At 36.2% G+C, this 17,281-nt stretch overlaps 1 long non-coding RNA gene across 1 annotated transcript; it reads right to left on the bottom strand.

Moving 5' to 3' along the window:
- Positions 1–10,157: 10,157 nt before the first annotated feature.
- Positions 10,158–16,791, bottom strand: LOC103553811 (uncharacterized). The gene is made up of 4 exons (XR_545554.2): positions 16,701–16,791; positions 15,219–15,332; positions 14,633–14,702; positions 10,158–10,533 (listed from the first exon to the last, which is right to left on the bottom strand). It is a non-coding gene; the product is annotated as an uncharacterized lncRNA (long non-coding RNA).
- Between the last annotated feature and the right edge of the window lie 490 nt (positions 16,792–17,281).

Raw genomic sequence — 17,281 nt, 5'->3', positions numbered from 1 at the left:
AGTTCCAATGCAACAAAATGATTATAAGCCCAAAAGCACAGATGAGGAAATCAATGCTCAGAAAAGTTGAGTAACTTGCTAAATATTACAGAGCTGTTAGCGTTTTGTCGACCTTCTCCGATGGACATATGAGGAGACTAGAAATGGCGAAAGGAGAAAAACTTCGAAAATCTATTGAATGAGACTTTAGAAACCTAGGAAAGGGGCCAGCCCCGTGGCCGAGTGGTTAAGTTCGTGCGCTCCGCTTCGGTGGCTGGGGTTTCACCAGTTTGGATCCTGGGCACAGACATGGCACCACTCATCAAGCCATGCTGAGGCAGCGTCCCACAAAGCACAACTGGGGCACTCACAACTAGAATATACAACTGTGTACTGGGGGGCTGTGGGGAGGAAAAAACAAAAAAACACTAGGAGAGGTGTGTTCTCAGGCCTTTAACACCTGTGTAAGTAACATTCTCATCAATACTATGCGCTATCTCTATTTGAAAAAGCAACACATAAACAACTTACAATCTTGTTTAAGATTTTAAGACCACTGACAGTCTATCTCTGGTGTCATTTTTGTGTATACCTTTGTGGTTACTATTCCACATAGCAGATTAAGTAGGTAAAGGGTAAATCTGAAAAAAATTTCTTTGAAAAAAAGTTTAATTTTATTGGAGCGGTTTTTTTTTTGAAACTTTCTCAAACATAAATATTTAGAAAATATTTCCTGGTAGAAATACATCATAAAGGCTATCTTAGTCTACCATTTAACTGCTTTTTCAAAATTAATTTCAGCATAATTAAATAATCAATAAGTATAATCTCAGTATTCATTTTGGCACCTATGCCATATTCACAAGTACTTTGGATGTTTTAAAATGTATTACATTTTTAAGTATGTTGAAAGCTAGCGGTAAAAAATACATAGAAAGACAAATAGAGAAATTAGAAAGCTCTTGCTTTTTTAAATAAGCAAGTTGTTCAAATCCCAGTCATACATACAGATAACATACTTTTATGCAGTCTTTCATGCTGCAGATGGCAGCAACACTTCACATTATCAGCTCCGCTTACCTACACCAGAAGACTCATGGAAATACACTTTTTTATTAAGTATTCACTTTGTTCTTTCTGTAATCTTGGAAAGAAAACGTGCTGATTTTGTACGTAAGAGGGTGAAATTTGATGTTATTTTTCTTATCGAACAAGCAACATCCATTTTTATGGATGCATTATGCACAACATAAAAGTTTAGTAATTACTATTTTTGATGAACAGACTGAATAGAATTTCAATCAATTTAATGAAAAGCATTTATTCCTATTTTTCCAAGGAAACTGAGTAACTGTCTCTTATCCAATAGTTAAATAAAAGCAACCATAAAGATTAAGCATATAATGGAAAGTAGATTCCCAAATCTGATTTGCTATTCCTCACATAAGAGCTAGACAATTATTGCACAAAATCTAAAATTATTTAGAATCCTGCAGGAAACCTCTTCACTTTGGCCATTTGTATGTTGCATCTTGATCATCTTCACAGGAAACACACAGGCAAAGCCCCAGCACATCCATGGAGCCAAATCTCTTGCAGATTTGGTGACTCAGGCTCATCAAGCAAGGGTGAGTAGGTCTGATCATGGATGGGAATGCCCCACTATTTTTAAATAGACTTTTAAGATAATAAAGTGATAGGAACACAAAATCCATAATGAATATTCTGTCTAGAATGGTGGGAGGAGGGAGAGCAGAAGCAGGGAAAATGCAATGTAAAATATAGAGAAATCAGCTTTCTCCTCTATGGGTGATTTTCAATCCAGGTTGAATGTTCAAATCATATATTTTTAAATACCAATGGGGAGAGATTTTTTTTTAAAATACCAATGCCCAGGCCTCATTCCAGACCAATTAAGTCAAAATCTCAAGGAGCATCTTCTGAACCACTGAAGTCTTTAGTAAAAACCTGCTCCTTGATACTAACATGCATCCAGTGTTGCAAACACTGAGTTCCTAGTCACTGCTGACAAAATGGTATCAGTTTTATTTTTAAGCACAACTCTCAAAGTAGACATTCAAAAGCTTCAGTGATCTGGCTCTGGTTTACCTATATAGACTTTCCGGCAGTACAGTCATGTCCTCTGGGATTCCTGTGCAGATCCCTAGTCTATTCTCTTTAACTCACATTTCCAATGTACTGAATGATTGCAAAATCACAATAACAGTCGTGCTGTCATCTATATATCGGTAGAATTCTTGAGAGTATTTCCAAGTACTTCCACACATATGAATGACCTGAGCAGGGCCTCACAAGTAAGCAGGATTTCAATGGTGCAAACAATGGAGATGGCAAAGTACAACCTCCAGATAATGATGTCATAGAAAATGAGAAGAAAAATTAAATGACTTTCTTCTACTTTATGTCCACAGGTCTTTTTTACTCTACCAGTTTATGTAAAAATACTATTAATAAGTATGTAAAATGTTCAGTCATGGTGAATAGATGAATAAATTATGGTTCACATATAGGATGTAATTCTCTTTCCTTAAACTTAGATTGTAAGTCAGTTAGATGATAGCCATAATACATAAATATATAAGCAGACAGGATGGAAAATATCTATATTATAGTAGGTAAAAGAAAATCAAGTTTCTTTCCAGAAGTATGAAGAATTATGATCACTTTTTATAAAATCAAAAATAATTACATGTGGGGTGTGCATAAAAATAGAGAAGAAACAGAAGTGCAAAAGGCTAAAGTTCCTATTTGTTGTAACGGAAGTACAGGTATACAATCATAAAGGTCATACAAAACATTTTTAGATGTATGTTAAAAAGTATGACAGCCAGAATGTAGGTCCTTACACAGACTTACTCCTATTCTAAAACGAATTGTTTTCTCAGCTTCTTGTATCTAGGCGTCTCATGTAACTCAGGTCTTGGCAATGAAACATAACAAGAAGTCTACTGGTGTTTCCAGTAAAGCATTTACTTTCCTCTTCTGTTAAAAAGGGAAGATGTAGCTGGCTGTATTTTTCTACCTACTTCCTCCTTGGAACATGAGGCAATACCTAGAAATACAGCAGCAATCTTGAGACAATGAGTTGACAAGGCAATACTCTAAGGATGGCCACTCAAATAATAGCAGGAGCATGGGTCTTTGCTGACATGATAGAGCTGTTGTGCTTGTCCTAGACCACCTGCCTTCAAAGTTCTTACGTGAAATCATAATGTGCTTAAGAGATCATTTAGTTCTTAAGCCACTAGTATTCAGGTAGACTGCAACATGAAGCTGAATATATTGCTATCTGATATAACTATTTAGAAAAATTAAAATATGATTTTAGGTCACATACAAACAGAAATTTAGGTACAAAAATAAAACCATAAAATTCGAGAAGACTAAGATTTTCTGCTGTGCAAAACACAACATGAACTAAGAACATGGGAAAAAAGTTTGGGACATAAAAGAAGACACTGCTTATTCATAATGAGGAAAGAGCTTTTGCCAATATATGAGACAAATATTTTAAAAGGAAACAGGCATAATAATGAACATAAACTTCATTAAAGAGAAAATATTCATGGCAGGTAAAACTAAAATTATGTTCAAATTGTCTATTAAAGAAATTAGTCAGATTAGAAAAGATTCGAAAGTCTGAATTATCCATTGTTATCACAGGCTCAAGAAAGCAGCACTTTTTATACAATATTGGTGGAATATCACATTAATATTAATCAGGAGGAAAATTTGGCATCAAGTGCAAAACATTTTAAATGTACATATTAGCTGAGCAAGCAATTTTGTTTTCTTGGAATTTACTCTATAGATTTAGGTTGTTTATTTGAGATCTTCCTTGTTTTTTAATAGAGGAATTTATTGCTATGAAATTCCCTCTCAGAACTGCTGTTGCTGCATCCAATAGGTTTTGGTATGTTATATTTCCATTTTCATTTGTCTCAAGATATCTTTTGAGATCTCTTTTGATTTCTTCTTTGGCCCATTGGTTGTTCAGTAGCAGGTTGTTCCTGTGTATTCACAACTACCAATGGCAAACTAATTAGTCATTAAATACTATAAATTCTGTCTTCTTATTACCTATTACTTCTCTCTTCTCATCTCCATTTCTACTGTCACTGTCTTATATCTGAACCTGCTTACTTATGTCCCTGGCATCAGCCTCTCCTTCCTATAGTCCATTCTCCATATAATAGATAGATTAACTTTTTAAAGCAAATGTTGCAAAGCTAACACCTCAACAAACCAGAAAAAGAAGAACATACTAAGTGCAAAGTTAGAAGAAGGAAGGAAATAACACAGATCAGAGAAGAAATAAATGAAGTGGAGACTAAATGAATCAAAACAGTCAATGAAACTGATAGCTGGTTTTTTGAAAACAGAGACAAAACTGACAAGCCTTTAGCTAGATTCACCAAGAAAACAATTCTATCTTTTTATTGAAATAAAATCAGAAATGAAAGAGGAGACATTACGACTAACCACAGAAATACAAAAGATCATAAGAGATTACTATGAACAGTTATATGTCAACAAATTGGATAACCTAAAAGAAATGGAAAATACCTGGAAACATACAACCTATCAAGAAAGAATCATGAAGAAATGGAAATCTGAACAGACTAATAATGAGTAAGGAGATAGAAGCAGTCATCAAAAACCTCCCAACAAACGAAAATCCAGGATGAGATGGCTTCACTGGTGAATTCTACCAAAGATTTAAAGAAGAATGAATATTCATGCCTCTCAAACTCTTCTAAAAATTAGAAGAGTAAGGAACACTTCCAAACTCATTTTACAAGGCCACCATTACCCTGATACCAAGCCAAACAAGGACACTACAAGAAAAGAAAATTACAAGCCAATATCCTTGCTGAACATAGATGCAAAAATCCTAAATAAACTATCAGCCAACTGAATTCAACAATACATTCAAAGGTTCATACAACATGGCCAAGTGGGATTTATTCCAGGGATGTAAGAATGGTTCAACATTTGCAAATCAATCAATGTGATACATCATATTAACAAAATGAAGGATAAAAATCATATGATCATTTCAATAGGTGCAGAAAAAGCATTTGAAAAAAATTAACATCCATTCATGATAGAAACTCTCATCAAACGGGATGTGGAGGGAAAGCATCTCAACACAATAAAGTCCATGTATGGCAAGCCCACAGCAAACATCATACTCAATGATGAAAAACTGGGACTTTTTCCTCTAAGATCAGAAACAAGGCAAGGATGCCCACTCTCACCACTTTTATTCAACCTAGTATTGGAAGTTAGAACAATTAAGCAAGAAAAATAAATAAAAGGCAGCCAAATCAGAAAGGAAGAAGTAAAATTATCTTTTTGCAAATGACATGATATATATATAGAAAAACCCTAAAGACTCCACCGAAAAAATGTTAGAAATAATAAATGAATTTAGTAAAGTTGCAGGATACAAAATCAATATCTAAGAATCAGATGTGTTTCTATACACTAATAATGAACTATCAGAAAGAGAAATTAAGAAAACAATCCCATTTACATTGCATCAAAAAGAATAAAATATCTAAGAATAAATTTAACCAAGGAGGTAAAAGACCTATACACTGAAAACTATAAAATATTGATGAAAGAAAGTAAAGAAGACACAAATAAATAGAAAAATATTCGTGCTCATGGATTGGAAGAGTTAATGTTGTTAAAATGTTCATATTACCCAATACGATCTACACATTCAAAATTCCAATAGCATTTTGCACAAACTTAGAATGAATAATCCTAAAATTTGTTTGGAACCACGTAAGACCCTGAATAGCCAAAGCACTCTTGAGAAAGAACAAAGCTGGGAGCATCAAGCCTCCTGACTTCACACTAAATTACAAAGCTATAGTAATCAAAACAGTATGGTATGGGCCTAAAATTAGACACATAGACCAATGGAACAGAATTGAGAGCCCAGAAACAAATCCACACATAATAGTCAATTATTTTACCACAAAGGAGCAAAGAGTATACAACAGGGAGAGGATAATCTGTTCAATAAATGGTGTTGGGAAACCTGGACAGCCACAATGCAAAGGCGTGAAACTGCACTGCTATCTTACACTACACACAAAACCCACTCAACACAAAGCCATAACCTCCTAGAAGAAAATGCAGATGGTAAGCTCCTTGACTTCAGTCTTGGTGATAATTTTTTGGATTTAACTCCAAAAGCAAATGCAACAAAGGCAAAAATAAACAAGTGGGACTACATCAAACTAAAAGGCTTCTGCACAGCCAAGGAAACCACCAACAAAATGAAAAGGGAACATACCTAAAGGGAGAAAATATTTGCAAATCGTATGTTTCATAAGGGGTTAATATCCAACATATGTAAAGAACTTATCCAATTGAATAGCAAAAAACCAAAAAAATCTGATTAAAAAACGGGCAGAGGATCTGAAGAAGAAATACAAATCACCAACAGGTACATGAAAAGATGCTCAACATCACTAATCATCAGGGAAATGCAAATCAAAACCACAACAAGATATGACCTCACACCTGTTAGAATGGCTATTTTCAAAAAGATACGAGATAACAAGTGTTGGTGAGGATGTGAAGAAAAATGAACGCTTGTGCACTCTTGGTGGGAGTACAAATTGGTGCAGCCACTATGGAAAACAGTACAGAGTTTCCTCAAAAGTCTGAAAACAGAACTACCATATGATTCAGCTATCCCCATCTGGGTATTTATCTGAAGTAAGCGAAATCACTATCTTGAAAAGATATTTATACCTCCACATTCATTGCAGCATTATTTACAATTGCCAAGACATGGAAACAACCTAAGCATCCATCAACAGATGAATGGATAGAGAAAATGTGGTGGATATATATATATATACAATTGAATATTGTTCAGCCATTAAAAAAACAAGGAATTCCTGCCATTTGCAACAATATGAATGAAACTCGAGGGCATTATGTTAAGAGAAATAAGTCAGACTCAAAAGACAAATATTCTATGATGTCACTTATACGTGAAATCTAAAAAAAAAACTGGACTAATAGATACAAAGAACAGATTGGTGGTTTCCAGAGACAGAGGTTGAAGGGGTGGGCTAAATGGGTGAAAGTGGTCAAAAGTTGCAAACTTCCAGTTATAAGATAAATAAGTCCTGAGATGTTATGTACAGCATGGTGACTATAGTGAACAGTATTTGAAAGTTGCTAAGAGTAAATGTTAAAAGTTCTCATCACAAGAAAAAAACATTTATAACTACATGTGGTGATGGACATTAACTAAACTTATTGTGGCGATCATTTTGCAATGCATACATACATCGAATCACTATGTTGTACACCTAAAACTAATACAATGCTGTATACCAATTATACCTCAATTGGAAAAAAAGATGATTGTGGAAACTATGTTCTGTGAAGAATGACTATTGGTACATAGCCTCGAGAAGGAAAAATGTGGGTGCTGAAATATGGAAGTATAGATAAGCTTATTCTAAATTGCTCTGTAATACCTCAGATTTCTCACCTGTAAACTGATAGAATGATCGGACATTTCTCACAGGGTTATTGTGAGGCTTAAGTGAGTCACTGTTTGTTGAACACTTAGAATAGTTCCTGGCATATAGTAAGCGCTATAAAAATGTTAGCTACTGTTATCATTTTTCTTCCTCCAAAGTGTTTAACAAGGACCAATGATGCACATAAATAGATTTTTCTCTGTATAAGAAAGAGCTTCATCATAATTAGAACTTTCCAACCTCTCTAAATAGTGAAATGCCTCACCTGTCAACTTATATGCCTCCAAGTCAGAAACAGAGTATTCCAGTCTTGAGAAGGTCAGACCGCATAACCTCCCAGACTAAGGAGGGAACGCTGATGAGCTGACCACGGCCATAAGCATAAATGGCAAAGTGCCTTCGAAAGTCACCCTTGAGCACACTGCACATATTTGCAGGAGTGTCAGGAGCCTTCTTTGTTCCCCTCCCGTGGCTATGAGCTGGAATTACTCATGCATTCAGTCAGTAATGTCTTCACGTTGGTGAGTATGTGTACACGGTGAGATTTATGACCATATGGACAGAATACTGAAATTAGGATTCCTCAGACATAAAGAACAATGAGGGCACAGGTCCAGGAGAAAGCCACAGGAAAACAGTCAGGCATTGACAAAGTGTTCACTTCACAAGTTTGTCTGAAATACCCTCCTTTGTAGAGGCTAAGCAAATGCACTAGTTGGGGAATATGTCACTGAAAGCAAAACATCCCTAATCTGCCTGGAAAGTTCTGATCATCCATGGGAGAAAGCCAACAAGAGTACCTAACAATATTTCATTCCACCTAGAAAATCTACAGAGGGACATAGAGGACTGCTACGTGTGGCTGTATGTCATTTTGTGTGCCTGTATATATTTGGGTTAGTAAGAACTTCGCAGAGACTATGTCAATTTTCATATTAAAACACTTATATTGAAAGGAATGACGTAAGAGACACCAGGATTCTGTACAGCACTAAGAAAGTGAGCCCAAATAATTCTTCACAAAGGAAATAGTCCATGTCATAAATTCAGTAGTTACACTAAAGTTGTGAATTCCAACTTAAGTTAGCCTAAATTTTACTGTCTCAAACTAATCAGTTACTTGCACATGGAAAGCTCTCAAAGCCATTCTCTCACATCCTACATTTGGCAAACACCATAACATGGAACCCAATGATGATTTCTACATGTAACACCTGTAAATTTTCATCTAATTAAACAACATCTACTATATATTGAGTAATGTAGCAGAATCCTTGATTGCTAAAAACAAAACCCACTCTGGACAGTTGACGCGTTAGATAAATATCTTGAAGGACGTGAGGTAGTTTGCAAGGTCTTGGGGAGGGCCAGAAAGTCTGATACACAGTAAAAACAGTGTCCAAACTCTTTGAGAAACTCTCCCCAAAATGCAGGACATGTGTGGAATTGTGAGAGAAGGAGAAAGGCAGGAAGGAAGAATTAGGGATTCATTAAAAAAAGTAGACATTAAGGCATCAACGTTGTGTAAAATGCAAGCTCTTTTCTTCTGCTGGACATTTCATTCATAAACTCAACTGTTAGAGCTGGTGCCTTTGGAAATAATTAAGTTGAAAGTAAAATGTGAATATACCACAGTGAAAGCAAAATCTAAGGAGACGCCACAGCTCCAAGAACGCAGATGCTGCTACACTGAGACACTATCTGAAAACTTCCAGTTTCAATTCAGTCCAGAGGTACAGATAGCTGTGAACAGAGAGTCCATTTGTTTGGGTTGTAATTATGGCTTTTATTGGAGTTTAAATGAGCTAAGCAACATAGACACTAGAATTGTGGCTGTCATTGTAACTGAGAGGCTGACACAACGGACTGTGAACCCGGACTCAAGTGTTGGGCTTAAGGCCTTTAGGACTAGGCTGAGTCAACGCCCCAGCAACATGGATGATACATAAAGGAGACAACACAGAGCTACTCCTCCTTCCTTTGCCTAACAAAGATGAGGGAAGTCATATCATTGCTACCTTCCATTATCAGTTCCCAATTTTCTACAGGAGCTATTTAAAGCAAAAGATAAATCAACGTTGGGATAAAATTAAAATCCTAGCTTTCTGAATTCTTCCATTAGAAACTATGAGTCTTATTTACCATGTGATATTTGCTGAAAATAGGGATAAATTCCTTTTTGTCAAGAGAAAACTGAACATTCTTTCAAAAATAGCTTTGGTGATAACTGATAACTTGTATGTTTTATGTTTTGGTTAAAATATTTTTCAGATAAAAGTAGTTATACAGATGGAGAAAGTATTTATTAGAAGAGGAAAACAGTCTTTCAGACTAAGTGTCAAACATTCTACAGGAAAAAGCAAAGTCCTATTGTTCACCACCCAATTTCCTTAGTACATAATAGCACTTGATGATGCCAAACTTCAATACATGAGAAAAATTAGGAATAAGTCCTATATTTGGAAATAATTTGAATTCTCCATTATTACTATAAATAATAACCAAGTAATACGTTATCATTTCAGAGAATTATAACTTAGATTCTCTCATCCAAGTAATATTTCCAAGGAAGTAATTGCAGAATATTATAAAATCTATAGGAAAGTATCATACAAAATTATAAAGAAAAATGGTCAGGGTTTGCAGAACATTTTATTTTTAGAAAATACTTGTCAACAAAAATAATCCACAACCAGTCTATAAATGAAAATTTGGGTGAGTTTATTCTGAGCTGAAATCTGAGGACCATGGCCTGGGGCCTTTCTTCCTGAAGGAAGAAAGGGCACCAAAGAAGTGAGGTATACAGAGTGGTTATATACCCCCACACAGGATGTTTCACATATGATTGAAATGTCCCTCCCACAATAGTCACAAGATTGCCCTGTCGGCACAGCGCTTGATGGACACAGCAGGTAGTGGGTCTGCTCTCTCGGAGGGCGGGCATAGCAGGAGGCAAGTCTGTTGTCTCGAGCTGGGTGGTCACAGGTGAGGGCAGCAATCAGTTCCTAGCCTAAGGAAAGATGCTTAATCCTTAAAGAAATGCCAACGTTGGGAGGGGGAGGGAAGTTGCACCTTTATCTCAAGGGCCTTTGCTCTTGCCATAGGGAATCTCTAAAGCAGATATACAATGCATGCTCAACAGCCACAGTCAGGCCCTTTTGGAAAGACAAGGTCAGGCCGAATTAGGTTTACACAAAATGCCTTCCTCATATACCCCAACATATCCTATTATTTGCCATTTTTATTTGTCATACTAAACAATCAACTGAAAAACTATCAGGTATTCAATAAATTATGAGATACTTTCCTATAAACCAGCAAGAACAAATTTGAAAGGTCCATGGCAAAAGATCCCATTTAAAATCAACCACAAATACTGTAAAATGCCAAAGAATGAATATGAAAATAAATGTGCAAGAGCTAACCTTCAAAGAAGTTACAAAACTTTGCTGAGGGTCATAAAAGAAGACGTGGATAAATGGAGAGATGTTTTGGTGTATTGTCCACTTGATAAGCTGATTCTAAAGTTTACCAGTAGGAATATACATGAAAAAATATGTATCATTAAGAAAGAGCAGTAAGAGAGGCTTATTCTAGATACCAAAATATATGATAAGGGCCGGCCCAGTGGCATAGTGGTTAAGTTAACACACTCTGCTTTGGGGGCCCAGGCTTCGCTGGTTCACTTCCCAGGTACAGACCTACACACCACTTACCAAGCCATGCTGTGGGAGGCATCCCACATACAATAGAGGAAAATGGGCACGGATGTTAGCTGAGGGCCAATCTTCCTCAGCAAAAAGAGGAGGATTGGCGGCAGATGTTAGCTCAGGGCTAATCTTCCTCAAAATAAAAAAAGTTTGTAAGAGTTTAAAAAATCAGCATAGATATACAACTTGTGTATCCCCGCCACGCCACTAGACTGCACTACTTGCACACAAGCGCCGTCTTTTTCAATTTTTATTCCCCAGTGCATAGCATAGTTCTTGATATCATAGAAGAAGCTTGATAAGTATTTGCTGAATGAAAATCAATCTTAACCTATTTCCCAGAAAACATATGCCAATTTTTTCTTTATATTTACCCCCACGAATATAAATGGAATAAATCCCACATGTAGATTTATTTGAATTATTTAACAGTGAATATATACATTTCGTAATCTTCATACGATTCTGAATACTTGTGAGTAAATTCTCATATGATTTAACACAGCTGTACCTATTAGGAGATATGGATCTATCATTTCAAGTTAATTCTTCGGAACTTCATTTAATACACAGAGGAAATTTGGAAAATTTCTAGGCTGTTAGACTAGTTTGATTAAAGTTGGTACATTTCCTAGCAATTGATTTCTAAAGCACAGTAACAATAAAACAGGAATGAGTGAATGAATGAATGAAATGTGTTCATGTTTATCTTCTACATTGGCCAGATTTAATAAATTCAATATATCAACGAAGAAAACCCAGAAGTCACAGGCAGGAACCAAACCGAAAAAGATAACCAAAGAGCCAGCTGACCTCACACAGAAGTTTGCCAAATCTTTTAGGTTTCCAGCTGGTAGAAATGAATAAGCATTTCTACATTGCAAATATGATATTTTCAACTATAAATAAAGATTGCAGGTAGTATAATTCACATCCTATGTCTGGAACGTGGAATGTCGTTAGTGCATTGTGCTCAGCCTTCCACGGTGATAAATTCTCCTCCTAGTTTGTCTAGTTAGCTGGACTTCTCCCCACTGGTACAAACTGCTCATTTAATCTGGCAAACCTTACTCCATAACACGACCTTAGTGAAAAATGAGAAGGGTCAGAAAGAAAGAATACATTAGCAATGAATCAAAGTACATTATCTACCCCTGGTAGATAATAATGATGACAAAGCTAACACACACCGAGTAGTTTGATAGCTAGTTGTTACTATGTATTAGGCAATATACCAAGCACCATATATTAACTAATTTGACTCCATATAAAATATTTTTATCTCCACTCAAGAGATGAGACAACAGATGAGGAAACTGAGGCAGAGTGGTGGAGCTGGTACATAGCATTTTTTTGCAGAGTTTACACTTGAGTCAGTGCTAAGTCAACGATGCACATGTATCATATTTAGGTGTTTGTGAACAACTAGTGAATGTTAAGAAGTTCGAAACTTTGTCATGGCCCATTAACCAATTAGTTCAGTGAATGTAGCTGTAAATAGCTACACATCTTTATATACCTTTGTGTGTGTGTATGTGTGCGTGTGTGTATCCATGTATGAACGGGGTCATCAACTTAGAAAGGTTTTTCTTTTTGAGAGTGAAGGTGGAGGAGCTAATGATGCTGGGCCATAACAGAGATTAAGGTGTCCGCTGACCGATCTGCCCTATCTTTTCCTTCCCTTTCTGTGTGACGTGCCCCATGTGGCTAAGAAAAGGCCCAGCAGCTGTGCCAAGATGGTGGACTACATTTATCTCACGTAGAAATTATTTTCCCCAACTGGCATCATGAAAGAGGACTTCTTTTTATATTTTGTTGCAGAACGAGTCTTTCAAATGAACACATCTTGAAACTCAATTAAATCAAGAGTATTATATGTTGGAATCATGGCTACTTTCCCTAGTAAAACAGGAGGAAAGTTGAGTTGCTAAGTCTCATAAATGGATATACTAATGTCATCGGAGCCAAGAAGCAACATATCACAATGCCTAAGAACATTGGCCCTGGAGGAAGACAGCTTGGCTTCAATTCTACGAGCTGTGGTCACATCCTTAACTCTGTGCAAACATGCATCATCCATAAAATCAGGGTAAAGTTTAACCTGAAACACAGAGAATTAGATAAGTATACGTATATCTACTCAATATAGCACTCAAATTAAAGCCTGGCATGCAAGACATACTCACCTGCTGTTTTATAGATAAAAATATGCCTACATTTTCCTTTATGGCATTTCTAATCTCTTAACCTTTGTAAGGACTCTGACTGCTCATTAACCTGTAGCCAAGAACCTCCTGAGTTTGGAGATTTGTAAGAATGGAACATTAATATAAAAATTTGAAGTGATGTATTATTTCTATTTGTGTCTGTCATTAACATTCCTAACTTATCCTGAAGTAAAGTTTAAACTCTGATAGAGAATCTTTGAATTCAGAAAGTTTGATATCTAGTTGATACCGAAGACTTTATATCATATATTTACAATTAATGTTTTTCCTAAAATAAAAATATGCTTGTATTGCATTTTTTTTCAGTGTGGGGATTATAGAGAGGACATCTCCATGTACGGATTTTAACTAGCATTTGTATCAAGGAACCCTTAGAAATATTGCCTAGGAAATCTGAGGTTTATTGGGAAACAAATTTAAAATATTTTTAAAATGATCTAGTAAGTTCACTGTATCTCTTTTTGCTTTTTATGGAATTTACATAAAAAAGGATTATCAAAGAACAACTGCCTACAAATGTCAAATATTTAACATATCTGTAATTATAATTAATTCCAACTAAATACCTCACATTATGCACAGTTCATAACGTTCATACATACATGAACATATACAATATGCAGTATAACATGAAAAGAATAGGAGAATTCAAAAAAAGAACCAAAGACTCCAGGTCCAGGTAAGATGCAGTAAACACACTGCACCCTGTCTGCCCTGTCTGTCCCGCTTCCTGTAGCTATAAAACCTGGACTGGACAAGGAGCAGCTTTTATTTATTTTTTTTTGAGGAAGATTAGCCATGAGCCGACATCTGCTGCCAATCCTCCTCTTTTTGCTGAGGAAGACTGGCCCTGAGCTAACATCCATGCCTATCTTCCTCCACTTTACATGTGGGACGCCTCCCACAGCATAGTGTGCAAAGCGGTGTCAAGTCTGCACCCGGGATCCAAACCAGCGAACCCCAGGCCGCTGAAGCGGAACGTGTGAACTTAACCACTGCACCACCGGGCCGGCCCCTAGAGCAGCTATTTAAGGACTCCGAAAATGTCATAGTAGAAGGCAGATTAAGTGAAAACTCCAAGCACTTTTGTTTATGTGGGTTTTATCTAGTGATATTTACCGTATTAAAAATGAAAACTAAGAAATTGTTAAAACAAAAAACACAAGCTCACCTTTCATTAGCTAGCAGAGAGGTGATGTCATCAGCACATATCACAAGCCTCTGGAAATTTCCACCGTGCACTCATTTGAGAAAGAGTGAAAAAGGCAAATAACATCTTAGTAATATAGGCAATCGTTTTGCCCACACTTTGAGAACTACTGCCCTGTGACCAACAAATGAAGGGCAGGTATTGTTCTGATGCACGTGCGAAACAGTCACCAAATTGTAAAACAAAGTATCTTTGGACAAATATTTCAAAAACTAATTTCATACTGAAAATAAAGCAAAAAAAAAAAAATACTCCAATGAAAGGTTAGACAAAAAATGCTTAGAAATTGAAAAGACATTTCTAAGCTATACAGACATGTGTCATTTGATGTCTTAGCCTCAGCCCTGGTTCCCAGCTCTCCATTCACAGAGGACTGTGGCAGAGTTAAGGATACCAGCCTCATGCTCTGCCACTACCCTTTACACTTGGGCTTACATTGCCATTGAGAAAGAACTCACTTTAATAACTTAGGTATTTATATGTAAGAGACTCTTTACATCAAACACACCTAATTTTTGGACCAAATTCAATCCTAGCAAGGCCATACCTGGGATAGCGGAGGTGACCAGCATCAGTACTCAAATTTCCTTGAACAGTCTCAACTCTTCCAGAGTTCCAGAGAGAAACTCTCTGTCAAATTTCTTGTTACTCAAGGAATACTCTGGAAAAGATAAATTGTTCAGCATTCATTGAGGACCATCTGTGAGAAATCATGAGATATTTACAGCTATTAAAAATTATGTACTTATAATTGCATATATTACTCTGTCCAGAGTAATATTTTTGAAACATGTAGGAAAAAATATGTAGATTACCTTGATTTTGCAAGTTAGCACTAATTTCTAATATTTAAAAGACTTTCCAGTAAAAATAATTTACCTTATTTGGCTTTAAACATGTCAGGGCCTGAGAATTTACAACATTCAAATAACAAGTATGATTTTTTCAAAGAAATTTTACTTCATTAGAAAAATATAGGGGCCAGCCCCATGGCCAAATGGTTAAGGTCGTGCACTCCACTTTGGCAGCCCAGGATTTTGCCAGTTCAGATCCTGGGCACGGATATGGCACCGCTCATCAGGCCGTGCTGAGGCGGCGTCCCACACAGCACAACCAGAGGCACTCACAGCTAGAATATACAACTATATCCTGGGGGGCTTTGGGAGAAGAAGAAGGAAAATAAAAGAAGATTGGCAATAGTTGCTAGCTCAGGTGCCAATCTTAAAAAAAGAAAAAAGAAAAATATATAAACTGTGGTTTTAGAATTTTAAAACATATGGACAAATATAACACACATGATGGAACATAAAATGGGTTTGTGCGATACTAAACTGAGGAATTTTAATTTGTGACTTAAAAATATCCAGAGATATTTTAGACCTGGCCATGGACTCCGGCAGGAAGGGATAGATTTGTCTCTTCAATAAACGGTGCTGGGACAATTGGATACCCACATCCAAAAGAATGAAACTGGACCTTTATCTTACACCATACACAAAAGTCAACCCAAAAATGATAAAAGAGTTAAACATAAGACATAAAACCCTAAAAACCATAAAACTCCTAGAAGAAAACATAGAGGAAGAGCTTTGTCAGGTTGGTCTTGGCAATGATTTCTTGGATATGACATCACAGGCACAGGAAACAAAAGTAAAAGTACTGGGACTACATTAAACTAAAAAAGCTCCTGCAAAGCAAAGCAAACCATCAATAAAACGAAAAGCCAACCTACAGAATGGGAGAAAATATTTGCAAACATATATCTGATAAGGGATTAATATCTAAAATATATAAAGAACTCATATAACTCAATAGGAAAAAACCTCAAAACAATCCAATTAAAAAATGATCAGAGGAACTGAATCGATATTTCTCCAAAGGAGACATACAAAGGGCCAACAGGCATAGAAAAGATGCTCAACATCACTAATCACCAGAGATTACTAATGAAAATTCATCCTTTCGGTTAGGCTGCTCCTTCCATGAACCCACTGCTTGCCAAGACCTGAGAAAAATAGGATTCCCTTACCAAGTGGTTCTGAGTCAGGTTCACAGAATAGCATCATCAGCATCACATGGGAACTTGCTAGAAAAGCCAATTCTCAGGAACAATCTTTACCTACTGAGTCAGAAAAAGGTAGGGCTTCACAAATGGAGTTTTAACAAGAATTTCAGGGGATTCTGATGCACACTAAAATTTGAGGACCACTATTTTACCATGTAAAAGCAGATACTGAGTTTTGAGTAGGCAACTAATAGTTTATCTCATACGCAAATATTTTCTAATTAAAGATGGTACTTTTCTCCAGAGATCATAATAAAATGAAAACAAAAACAGTTAAAACAAACAAAAAACCCCAAAGCTGTAAAAATCACAAGGACAATAAAAATATGATCTGTACAGGAGAGAAAGAGATTTTCAACAAATTTGAGAAAATAGAGAGAGATGTGGTAACTATTTTGTAAGACATGGGAAGTTATAAAGTGTTTAAAGAGGGATATAAGAATACAGAAATCTAATTTACCTCCACAGCATCCCAGAGAGACTGAGGACAGTGATGCCAAATGAAGGGGGGGATAAAGTTGAGAATTAGAAATTAAAATGAGGAG

The sequence above is a fragment of the Equus przewalskii genome, chromosome 15, assembly GCF_037783145.1.
Source record: "Equus przewalskii isolate Varuska chromosome 15, EquPr2, whole genome shotgun sequence".
NCBI lineage: Eukaryota > Metazoa > Chordata > Mammalia > Perissodactyla > Equidae > Equus > Equus przewalskii.
Note: the sequence above shows the minus strand (reverse complement) of the source record. Positions and strands in the feature narration are given on the sequence as shown.